Genomic DNA, 13,884 nt, shown 5'->3' on the forward strand with positions numbered 1-13,884 from the left:
AAAGAAGAATGTTTTATATGATTAGGCCAGATAAACCTTTACATACTCAGGTAAGCGGGACTTGACCAGTAAGTGGTACGGAGCGGGTGTTCAGATGAGGATGCTTTGTTGACTGCACATTGAACTCTGCCTCTGCCTTATGTATCAGATGTTATCAATTCCCTGATGCCTGTGTTTGCAGGCAAAATCTTTTTCCCCCAACAAGGTTAGTGATAATCAAATCTTTATATCTAAATATAATATAATGGAGTGAAGTCAGAGACCACTATAGGGACAAAAGACAAACTCCGGGGCTTTTAACCTGTTACTCATTAAAAGCAGAATTTGTATTTCCTTCTGAGCAGTCAGGGACTCAAGAGCAGGTTTGCTAAAACATGTAACCCTTCACTAAGGCCTATAAAAGCCTCATAGGTAAGTAAACGTAAAAGAAAAGCTGACCTTCATTTTATAAAACTCTTGATAAAATTCTTTTCAGATCTGTATATAGGCTCGGTAGTCATGTAAGGGGTGTCTATCTAAAAGTTGGCAGAAAAAATTTATTAGTTGTAATTTTACCTAGCCTATCTCATCCCCCTTCAAGATTGACAACAAGATAAGAGTAGGTAAAGTAATTTTCAACTTTCACAAGGACATCTCATTATCAGTTTTTAAAACATCCAGTTCCATGAGGCTGGGATTTAGCTCAGTAGCACCGTGCCTGCCTTGTAAGAGCAAGGTCCTGAGTTTGATCCTCGGTACCAAAAAAAACCCCAACAAAAACAAAAATAAAAACAAAAGCAACCAGTTCCAGACCTACCTCCTTAAAGCAGTGTGTACAAGTCTCTAGCCATTGTGTAAAACTTGTAATGAAGCATCTACCATTGTAAGAACTGAGCCCATTTTCTCATAAAGTCAAAGAATGAAATTGTACACAGAAAGAAGGTTAAAGGGGAAATGTTTATTAGAAATATAAAAAGAAGGGCTGGGGATTTAGCTCAGTGGCTCCGCCACCTGCTTCGCATGCACAAGGTCCTAAGTTCGATCCCTGGTACAAAAAAAAAATTTTTTTTTAAAGAAATATAAGAAGAAAAATATTGCCGGGGATTTAGCTCAATGGTTCCAACACCTGACTGGCAAGTCCAAGGTCCCGAGTTCAATCCCCTGTACAAAAAAAAAAGAAGAAAAATATCTCTTTGAGATGCTTCTTTTGTCCTCATCTTACATGGATAAGCAGGGAGTGGGAACTGGTTTACTTATTGAGTGATCTCCTATCGTAGGTGGCTCTGTGGGTTTATAATAACCCATTGGGGTTTAGGCTTTATATAGTGAAAAGGAAAATCAGTTACTCAGCTGTCTAAATAAAAGAAACCAAATTCACAGTGCATTTCTAAGTTTCTGTGTCCAGCTGGGAAGTAGGGAGGAGCTGTTAACTAATTTAGTGTTTTCTACCTAAGAAAAATTTTGCCCCAAGAATTAAGAATTCTTATCTTAACTCTTTATCTTTTTTCCTGTGTTTGCTTTTACATTTCCAAACTTAACTAGCTGTATGGCTTGAATTAGCTCTTAACTCAATAGTATATGTGGTATTTTCTTTGTAACAAACCAACTCTTTTTTAGGCCTTGTTCCTTACTATTTATAGTCTAACTAGCTAAACTGTCTTTTCAGTAGTAGTGACCCAGGTCTCAGGAAAATCAGAGCCTTACATGACTGTAGCCACCATGAACAAAGATAATCATTTCATAGGATGAGAATTGCCCCTCAAACTATTGAGGATTCTTCTAGAGCTATACAAACAGCACTGAAATAATGATCAGCTGGACCATGGCCCACCTCTGTGAAACCCTAAAAGCTGGCCTTCTGCTTTTGTGGCTGGACCAGTATGAGTCCCTTCACAGTGTATGCCCCCTTCCAGCTACAGCTACCATACTCAACGTGGAGTCCCTTCCTTATATTCTCTTACCTCTCAATTAAAGCTTTGCCTATACATTCATACTGTAATTTTAGCTTTAATTTTCACTAGACCAAGGACTCATGATATCTGGTCAAAGGGAACCAATAGTTTCTGCTAAGTGGAACACAGAATACAGTATTTTACATACATCCCAATTCAATCTATCTTCACATAAATTTAATGAGGTAGCTATAAAGATCCTATTTCCAAAGGGTAGGAAATAGATTCAGAAAGCTGGAGCTCAGCCCCAATCACACTTGAAGAAAAACAGGAGCCAGGTGTTAAACACAGTTATGTCCCTAAACCCAAGTGTGAAATCTAGGGATAACTCCGTTCTGTACATCTTCAGATCCCTTTTCTATAGCAACATTCTCATTGTTGCTGAGAACTGACCTTTCCTTGTGTTAGAAAGCTGGTTGACTAGTTCAAAGTCCTGAATATTGAAGTCCTTTTGGCTGAAGTGTGCTAGTTGGTCTGCATTAGCTCCTCTTTATACTGTTCCAGTGCATTCTAACTGTGACACTTCTGCTAGGTCATAGAGCCATGTACAATTTCACAATGGAATTAGGAATAACGAAGTCCCTTTCTCCCTCAGTCACAAAGAGATCTTCTACCTTAGAGAGAGCTATAAATAAAAGGACATACAAAAATCAAACAACTGAAAAACAGTGCTTGTTTACTCTCAGGAAGGAGGATTGATTTTTATGTGTTCTGTTTTCAATTAATTTACCTAATTTAACCTTTAAAAATGTCGCCTTCCTATCCAACCTCAGTAATAAATATATATTTTTTCCTAGGATTTAATTTTAGAAGCCTTCCCATGTACTTTATGCAGCTGCTGCCCTTTTGGGTTGGGTTGGCAAAGGGAGGGAGAAAAGGGAGATAGCTATGAGAAGAAAGCTTTTAGAAGATGTGTTGTCTTTATTTAACTTTTACTAGCATGAGCTTTCAGAGCTTTTGTGATCAGTTAAGTGCATATAAATGTATTTCTCTGGGATAGGGTAGAGTGGTGGGATGGAAAGAGAATAATACATTAATGAAAAGTTAATAAAACCAATGACCATGGAAAGTATCCTGCCTAAGGAGGATTTCTCAAGCTTGAAACAAATGATTTCAGAGGTGGAATGAAATCTATCCCCTTTCCCTCAATGTCCGCTGGTATTGGTGCCTGTGCACTTAACTCCACCCAGGTCTCTAGGGCCATGCTGAAGCCTGGTGCTTCTCAAACTTTCAGGTATTTTCAGAACCCCTGGGGTTCTTGTGCAAATGCAAATGTGGCTCACCTGGTCTGGGTGAGGGTTTGGACAGCGCATTTCTGATATGCTCTCTTTGCTATCAGTTCCACAAGTCCTCTAGTCTGAGTTTTAAAAAGCAGGACTGCAGAGGTTTTGGTTCCTGGAAATAGAATCTTGTTAAGGACTCTGCATGGAAAACCTGGCTTAAGTTTAAATGTGTTCAGCCTATATGAAGAGGGGCATTTACACTGGTTATGGTGGTGAATGTCTACAATCCCCACATTCTGGAAAGCTGGGCCAGGAGGATAACAAGTTTGAGCTCAGCCTGGGCAATTAGGGATTTAGTGAGACCAAAGTAAAAGGGCTGGGGATGTATCTTGGTGTGAAGCTCCTGGGTTCAATCACCAGTACCAATCAATCAGACAGACAGACAGACTTAGATGGGGAAATAAAAGAATTGAAATCTGTTATATGCAGGTACCAACTCCTCATGATGAATGTTATCATTATGTACTGCAAACAAGCACTAATAAAAATGTAAAAATTTTTATTGAAGTCTTACACTAAATATTTTATAGAAGGAAGGCAAATAACAGCTATGATTCATGACAGTGTGTGCAGGGTCCTATGCTAAGGACTTTACATATATTATGGCATTTGATTCTTATATCCACCATGACAGACCTAAATTATTATTTACATTTATGAATAAATAAACTGCCATGTAAAGCAGCAGTTTTAGAACTCCATGCTGCCATACCGTCAATACATTAATGGAGGCTGTGTTCGGATTTTGGTTATTTATTTTTAAAACCCATGTTGTAAATTACCATTCTAGTATAAAATATTGAATGGAAACTTTAAAATGTTTTAGAAAATGAAATTAAAACGTAGATGGCATGAAATTTGCAATCTGATGTGCATTTGAAGCCCTGATCTTCCATTTACTGGCTGAGCCTGGGAAAATCTTACAGTCCAGGCTCTGCATTTGAAGATGGGGATAATGCTTTCTCTGCTCTTCTCTCCATGCTCAAGTTGTGAAGATGAGAAGAAATCATGATATGATGTTTTCTGACCTGTGAAACAGCACACAGAAATGGTTTCTTCCTCTCCCTTTTTATTGTTAATCATTGCCTCTTAAGAATAGGTATAATGACTGTACAAGAAATTCAACATCTGTTCCATCCTCATTTGATACTTGCAGGTAGGATAACCTTTACACAGAGGGAGTTTCCTGAATCTGTGTCACTGTGCAGAGTTGAACTATACAGGGATCAGGACACTTGGTATTCTCCTAACCAACCTCGGGTCTCTTTATTTATTATCCAGTTGAATAAGATGAAATCTCCTCTGAATCTAATAGCAGAGTTTTTGCTTTTCACCTTTGATTTATGTATAGCTGCCAATTGTTTTGCAGGGTTTGGATATAATGATGAACGGGAGCATTATTTTGCAACTTAGCCTCTGTATCTTTGTGTACATGTTCTCTCTAATGATAGTAAAAGAACTGATTTTCTTAGAAGTTGTAGCTTTTAATTCTAAGTAAATTCAAAAGAAGGAAAGAACTTATAGGAATGACAAAATAAAGTACAATTTTCAGGCTGGTATTTAAAATTACTGGTCAGTACACAGTGTTTTAGAGGGCTGTTTTAGGGAAATGTGACCTGCAACTATGTTTTAGTAGATATTACAAATCTCAGAGCTGAAGAGAAACAGCAGAAACAAGTTATATGCACTGCTGGGATGGAGTCAGGGGAAATCCAGGAACAGAATAAATTCCTAAGCTCCATGGGGAAAGTATAGAAGTAAAAGTTGGCCATGATTGAATGGAAGCCAGATGAGTGCTCCAGAGAAAAATGGAATGACTCAGATGCCTGTGACGCAGCAAGAAAAACATGAAGAAGGGCGTGGTTTTAGAAATAATAATTGCCATTTAATCCTTTTCAGTGTATGCAATACCATTAAGCATGATCCTGCCTTTTATTCTGAAAACATTCGTTTGTGATAGAAATATGTATCTCCATTCTACAAATGAAGAAATTAAGCATTTGAGAGGTTATTCTTGAAGGGACAAACTGGAAACCCTAAATACCATGAACTTCCCATAGTATTTGCAGCCTTTTCTGAGTCAGACATATTGGAATGAAGTCATTCCACAAAGCAATAAACTGCTCATTAAAAATTATTCCATATATATATTCATATATATATATATATTTGTTCCAAAAAATTAATTTCCACAATTTAAATCAGGTTAAGCTCAATTCCACACTTTGTCCTAGGAGAACTCATAATACTTCCTTTTCTGCCTCTGTGTTGTTGCCTTCCGGAAGCCTCCTAAGGGCTGGAAAGAGCCCTGTCTTCTTGCCAGGGATGAAGAAAGATCAGGCCTTACAGAGTCCTCTAGGACATTCGCAGAATATTTTCCACAGTGTCTCAACCAGCTAGAGGGTGATATTGGTACAGAGAAACTCCTGTGGATTGACCAAAAATGTAAAATATATAAACACAATATTTGTGCAGATAATAAAAAGGCAAAGACCCAGGAGCTCTCATACTATAAATCATTACCTTGCTGTGGATGCTATGTTTTCTTATGCCCCATGTGGGTCTCTTTTTTCCGACATTCTCTCCTCAGCTCTAAATTTTACAAGTTATTCAGATCTGTAGATTAGTTTTTACTGTTTACTTTTTTGACATTTTCTTAGCTTAAATCTGGAAAAATCAGAAGGCAGGTTTTAATTTTTTTTAAGGAGTGCTTTATGATATTTGGTGTCACTTGCCAATGATTACCTGTCTCTGTGTTCTAGGTGGTGCTGTTGGATTGATGACTTGTGCAGCATCTACTCCTTGGTGAGGTCTATGTCTCTGCCTCCACCATAGGAGGAAGAATGTAACACCTTTGGCTGAGCCTGAGCCCCGGAAGCAGGTACTCAGCTGCAACTTTTTATTTCAAACCTCTTCTGGGGCAGGGATTTTTTTATCTTTCAATGTTTAAAAGGTGATATTATTTTATATTTCACACACTTGAACAAATTGAGATGAAAATACTTTTGCAAATAACTATTCAGATACAAGAACAACAGGCACTTTTTACAACTAAACTTGTGATCAGGCATTCTTACATTCGACTATCTTTTACTCTACATTTTGTTTATCTTCAGGACCAGATGAGTACACAGTCCTCCTAGAAACCTAATTTCCTGCCAGTTTTGGCCTCTGGCAAATGCACTGGCTTTTAGAGTTTCTCTCTTTCTGCTAGGGACTTAGCCTTCAGGGTTGCTTGCTTGCTAGCACACTCTACAGTGAAAAGAAGAAGCAAGTAACATAAAGTCCTATTTTCAAATTCAAAGAACTAGAAACTGAAATATGAGAACCTAATAATCACTCTCACCATATGTATCTTCCACTTCCCAAAATGTGTTATCAAAGAAAATTGGCCCCACAGTGGTGTGCAACAAAACAATAAACATATGTTTTCTAACTGGAGATTTAACTATGTATGCAAGAGTCCTAGTAATTTGTAGGAAAATATTACCTATTTTTTGGATATATTATAGTACTTTTATTTGGAAAAAGAAAGTAAAATTGACATTAGCTTTGGTTTAGCCAATTACTTGCTTTGTAATGTTTTTCTATCTGAAAAAGAAAAATCATGTCTCATCCAGAAGAGATAAGGTTTGAATTCAGTTAGAAAAAGGGTAATGGGAAAACAGAAATTACTACCTTAGGATTAGATTTATATAATAATATACAATTCTAATATTGTATATTATTCACAAAGAAGTGCTTTGAAAGATTCAATTTTGATATATCAGATTCATCATGATATATCAGAAAAAATCTTTGCCATTCAATGGTTTCCACTGTTAGCAGGATATATATTTTTAGTTTTTAAAAATTTAATTATGGTATCTACTAACATGCCCTAATTAATTTTTGAAAGACACAGGGCTATTTGGTTGGAAAGATTTTATTAATCTGTTCACATTTGAAATGTGATACTATATAGTTGTTTCTCCATGTCCCTGAGGAAGAAATTCTAAACCCTCTGCTCATACCAAAGTCCAAGGATGCATAAGTACCTTGAAAAAGTGGGTAATTTTTGCATATAAGGTACATGTATCTGTATAATTTAATCATATCCAAATTACATGTAATACTTAATGAAACATAAATGATATGTACATAGTTCTTATACTGTATTGTTCAGGAGATAATGACAAGAAAAATATAGATTTTTAGTGTAGAGACAATTATTTTTTAATAAATATTTTTTATTTAAACTTGGTTGAAGATATGGAACCAGTGGTTATGGGGGGTTGATTGTATTATTGTAGTATTTCTTGTAATGGCAAAACTAAACTATAGTGACTGAGGTCAGAATAGGGCCTCCCTTGGAGAGGTTATCTGGAAAAGGTCTCAGTAAAACTTTCCACCTCAGATGATGGAAATGTTTTATGAGAAAGTTTCAATATTAAAATGAAGAAACACACAATAAAATATTCCTAAATGAAATGAGATAGACTTTATATAATTTAAGTACAAATGAGTGAAAAAAACCAGATAAGACTAGATTTGGAGGAGGACAGGAAATAAAATTCCACCAAAGTAAGAATTCAACAATCAACAAACAAATAAAAAAATGTTGAAACTCATAAAAATTAAAGCACTACATATTAGAGCACAAATTTTATTTACCAAATTAGTAAAAACAATTGAGAGATTTTATTATTTAATTCTACACAAAGATAATGTTATTAGATCTAATATATTTGAAAGAATTTTGAGAAATATGCTTTTCAGTAACAAAGCACAATAGGTAGTTTGTAATGCAAGTATAAGTAATTTCCATGAAATCATTTACCATTTTTTTAAAAGTTTGTGTTGAATTGATTTTCTTAGTTTGATATATCTAATAGTTATTATAAAATATAAATTATATTTTACATTTCATTATGTTTGTGAGCTTTTATAATTTTTTGAAATCCAAAAGTTGAGTGTTAAATGGCAAATTTCTCCTGAGTTATTTGGCTTAGATATTGTTCCACAATACCCCGATATTTGCTATCCACTAAAAAATCTCATGCCAGAAGACCTCTTAAACCTTGCTGAAAATTATTAAAATAAAAGCATAGCAATAATGCACACTGGACTGTAAAAGATTCCAGCCTTATGTCAGCACAATGGCAAAACGGACACCCTGGGGCACCTTAGCCCATGGACAATGGATAATGGCAGTATGGTTGTACTCAAAATATTTTTACTGTCTTCTGTCTTCTTGCCTCAACTATCTAACCATGTTCATCTCCAAACACATAGGCTCAGTTTGTTTTCCCTGCTATCTCTCCTTTGTCCTATAAGCTACAGGCAAACCAATCCTCTGTGAGCCTGCTTCAGTATCTCACCTGGCTCTTGAGAGTCCTGTTGTTCTGTTATCAGAATACTCATTACTAGCATACAATGTCATGAGCTTGGGCCAAGTGTGAGTCATAGACTGTTGTTACTCAAGTGCAGGTTCTCCATTAACCCTGGAATCTGGGTTCATGTATACTTATGGAATGGTTAAGAATACTTCCAATCACAAGGCGAGGCAGTGTGGCAGAGCAGAAAGAACCTTGGAATGAAGGGACAGACTAGCTGTGTGTGTTGGTTCTTGTGACTGGGAAGTCATAACTTCACTGAGACTTAGTTTCCCTGTATTAAAAATGAAGATAATAATTGTACCAATCTAAACTATGGGAATGAAATGTAGGGATTAAGTGAGAGAGCAGATGGAGAAACACCAATGTTCCAGTACATAGTGACATTCTCTTTTCCTCCAATACCTTTTTCTTCTCAGCCCAGATGAGTTTGAAATCCTGATCATTTTATTATCATAAAGGTCTCTGTGGAAAGATAGAGCAGTGATAGCAAATCATCTAGAGCTTTCAATTATAACAAATAGCCCACTGCATCATGCGTGTCATAGGTTTGTCACCACTGTTATGTAGACTGTTTCTACTTTGGACCCTCTTATGACATTTGGAAGTGGATTTCAACATTAACTTCAACTCAGCCTGAAAGGTCAATAATTTATAGTTCAGTTGTGGTTGCAAATGATTTTGGAGGTTCATCAATTAATTATTTAAAAAATCTAGATTCTTTGATGATTTGACCTACTTTTATGTCTTTCTTACAGAATACATTGTCATAATGCTCTTGCCAATAAGCCATTCTTCATTTTAGCATTTTCATTATGTATTCTGATTTTTAACCTTGACTGTTTTCAATGGGGCTATATAAATTTACTTCATGATGCCATGAAATATTACCACATCTTTTTCTACAAAAGTCCTTATTATCTAAGCAGATAAAATTTTTAATGAAACTTAGGAATATGTTACCCAAGTTAAGTCTAGTCAATGCTTGTATTGGTGGCATAAGATTTTTCTATCTATTTTTGCATTGTATTTAAATAGAGTAGGGAGAGCTATAATTTGTTGCTGAGGATTTAGTTACTAAAGATGCTGGATAGTGTGCTTAGCCTTCGTGTACTTTTTGACATGGTCATCTAAATAAATGTATTAAAATTTTTTTTCAACCTCATGAATTCATTGTAAGGTATATTTAAGCCGACTCTTAGCCCTCAGTTGAAACTTTTTTTGTTCATATCTTATGCACTGAATTATAGCTCTCTTTGATTACAAATTATATTTGTTAACTCACATAACTGTAAAATTAAAGTAGACTGTATAAGACAATTAAAAAAGAAGATTAGGGCAACTTAAAGATGTAGGTATCTGGAAGAATAGAATTTGTAACAAATATATCTACCACATTTAAGGTAGAGAATGCTTCTGTCACCCCAAAAAGCTCTCATGCCCTTGGCAGTCCATTCTTCCTGACCCCAGGCAAACAGTGCCCTGCTTTCTGTCACTATAGCTGATTTGTCTTTTCACAGAATTGCACATAAATAGAATCATATTTAGGTAGTCTTCTTTTGTTTGGATGCTTTCCATCAACACACTCATTTTGTGATTTATCCAAGTTACCATGTGTGTAAGTAGTCCATTCCTTTTCATTGCTGAATGTTGTTCCATTTTATGAATATAACAATTTTTTATCCAAACATAAACATTTTGCTGGGCCACTGTCTTTGAATTCTTTGTTTTGAAAGCCTTTTAAAGGGTTTAAAATGTGTTAATTTTGAGACATATCACTTTACCCACACTTAAAATTCTTTCAGAATCTTGATTGCAAAGCAGCAAACATCTGTTTGGCCTCTGACTTTCTACTGTTAACCATTGCCACTTCATGGATATTCGAGTTTTATTTAAAAATGTGTACTTGATATTTATTTTCAGGTTACTTGATAGCAATTTAACCCTCTAATTACCAAAAGAGAACTTTTCTTCTCCATAAAATAACTTCTATTTCATGTTACTATTTCTCTTAATGCTACTTGTTTTTATTGTTACCCAGCCACAAGCTCCCTTTGCCTAATGAATTGACTTGGTTTTCAAGCTTTATGTTTCATCTTTTCTTTTGTCAATCTCATATAGGCACCTATCCTTTTCCCATCATCCTGCCATCATTTTTTAAACTTCTGTCTTTCTCCATTTCCACTTAACCTTTTCCCAGCTATTATGTTTATTTTATTAAAGTACAGATCTCAAGATTTTATGTTCTGCACAAGAAACTTCTAGTCCTTCAATTTGTCCATGAAATAAGTAATAATAAGTATGAATTACTGAACAACTTTGTCATGCCAGAAATATTACATCCTTAGTAAGTACTTGTTTTGACTTGAGTCAAAACATTTGGCCTTTGAAAGGGATAAAGAAAATGTGATAGATGACATCTGGCTTCTTGCTTTTGAGCCTTGCTTCTTGTCTGCTTCTCTCCTTGCGTTACCTCCCTGCCTCATGAGCCTCACCTGACCAATAAACCTCAATACTTGAGAAAACAGACAAGTATTGCTATACTTTGGATTGTAAGTGTCCTGAAAATGACTATGCATTAAGGTCTCAGTCTTTCTGTTATATCATCACAGTCCACACCCTCACTGATATAATGCTAAAATCTTACTAACCTCAAATATCTCTTTATGAAGCTTTTGTCATTCTTCCAGCTCAGTGTAATTTTTCTCTTTTGGACTCCACTAGTACTTTACTCTTTTCTCACAGCACTTATAATTTGTGTTATTTTCTTTGTTTGCAATACTGGGGATTGAATGCAGGGCCTTCTCACTCAGCTCCAGCCCTTTTAAAATTTTTATTTTTTTATTTTGGAACAAGGTCTCATTAAGTTGCCCAGGCTGGCCTTGAACTTGCGATCTTGCTTTAGCTTCCCAGAGTGCTAGCTAGTATTATAGGCATATGCCACCAGACCTAGTTTGTTTGTGGTCATTTTTATACCCTTTCTCTGCAACTAGATTCTAAATCCTTTAGAGAGCATAGAGGAAAAAAAGACTATATCTAAATTATGTGTGAGACTTAGTTTCATACACAAGGGTTGGAATTTAAGTTATTAAACATTTGTCTAGTTCTAGCAGAATGGATAAGGGGAATACTGGGGTAATGATATTAATGATAATATTTCTAAGCCAGAAATATTTCAATAATATGATATGAATAGTAATGCATGTTATACACACAATTTTTTCTCTTGATAGTGTCTTAGCCAGAGATGACTGAAATCTTTGCTGAATATTTTATTTTCTTAAATGAATTACATTACATTGACTATCTTTTAAAAGAAGGACCATGGCTGTATATTGTAATCTTGGGGTGCTTAATAAAAATGTCTTTTTGTATTGAGATATTTTATTTTGGGATTAGGTTTATATAGACAGTATGTCTCGGTGATTATGAACATGGAATTTTATATCAAATAATTTTTTGATTCTGACCTTGCCAACTATTAGCTATGGGACCTTTGACAAGAAAGTTAATTTTTCTAAACCTGTGTCCTCATATATAAAATGAGCAAAATATTATTTACTTTATAGGTGTTCTAATAATGAAAAAAGGTACATATAGGAACTTTAAGTAAATCATAGATATTATTTCATCCATAAACATTTCAGTATGTCACCAATAGATAAGATCTCTTGCTAAAATAAAAATATAATATCACTATCACAGTTTTCCAAATGGACTAAAAAATTCTTAAAATCATCAAATATCTTCTCAGAGTTTAAATATAATATTGTCTCACAAAAATGTCATTTTTAATATTTGATTTTAGGAAAAAACCCATGAATTTTATTCAGTGCAAAATTGCCAAGAGAGAATTTACAAAAGTTAGCTACATTCCAATTCCAGCCCCACCAAGTGAACATATTATTTCTTTGTATTTGTGGAATGAAATATTAGGTATGCTATTCTCTTAGTAACTTGGGTTATGACAATTCATCAAGATGTGTAGCAAGTTTCCTGTCAGAGATCACAACAGAGATGCACTGCTGAAATCCCTGCACATAGTTTCTGTCTGTTTAAATAATTTAGCTGTTGCCTGCTGCATATGTGGATTCATCACTTCTCGTCCTCTTTAAAGATGACATTGTAGATATTGTTAGCTCCCTGTAGCATGCTTCTACTATTGCTAAGATTATGGCCTGAAATGATTATCGGGAGAATGAATTATGCACTTTACATCCTCACTCACAGCATACCCTTTCCCTCTCTGGACACATCCTGAACACCTACTGCAGGGGAAGGTCTGAGGTAGGCTCTGGAGGCGGGATGTGTAGGACACAGATGTGGCTTCCTCTCCCTAAAAGCTGATCCCCTAGATGGGGAGAAAACATACACACAGAATATGATACAAAGCCAATAAAAGCATCACATTCACAACTGCGAAAGTGAAGAACAAGAGTTCATAAGTTCTTATAGGGTACAGGATCCTGGAGAGATCAGAATCAGGTGAGTTTAATCAAAGAAAGGTTTTATACTAGGCAGTCTTGAATTCAGTTAGGAAGGAGCTGATAGACCTAAATTTGAGTGGAAGGAAAAAGCATTCTAGATGAGAGGAAAGAAACAGAAGCAGAAACCGAGAATCATCAGTGGGGATAGAATTTGAAATGAATAGGCCTGGATTGATGAGTTTTTATTGCATTGGTTTGGTGCTAATATAGAATGTATATTAAGGAAAACATGAGCCATAAATGAATATGACTTATGCAAATTTAAAAACCATCATTGCACTATTACAGAACTTTTCAAATGTCTCTAACTGCAGGAATTATTATTGTGTAGACATAGATGTTCTGGAAGCAAAGATGAGGCTGGAATGCTAGCCTCCAAAATGAAACAAACACAACATCTGGGTAGCACATGGGCGTAGCATAGTGGAAACTGATGTGGGTGTCAGTTTAAAACATTAATTCCAATCTATATGTGCCAGTTGGTACCTGATAGAAATTTCTTTACTCATCCTGGAAGAGTGGAGTCATAGTTATGATGGACTCTGGATTTGACTCTAAGTCAAATGCAAACAAAGAAAACACAAATTATTCTGTGTCAAAAGTTAATGATTATGATTCTAATTTATATTTCTTATAATTTATTCTCTCTTTTAGCTGATTTACAGAGAGTACCTATTGGGCTTCATGCATCAGATGTACCTGTGTGACATTTAGCTCTGAGGTAAGCAATTCAGAGGAAGAGGTCTGTGTGCATTCACTGAGCAAAGGAGGAAGCAAAAGCATCGAAGTTTTACATGTATCAGTGTCT

This window comes from Heterocephalus glaber, unplaced genomic scaffold (genome assembly GCF_053883595.1).
Source record: "Heterocephalus glaber isolate CG9 unplaced genomic scaffold, H.glaber_assembly_v1.0 deba00001523, whole genome shotgun sequence".
NCBI lineage: Eukaryota > Metazoa > Chordata > Mammalia > Rodentia > Bathyergidae > Heterocephalus > Heterocephalus glaber.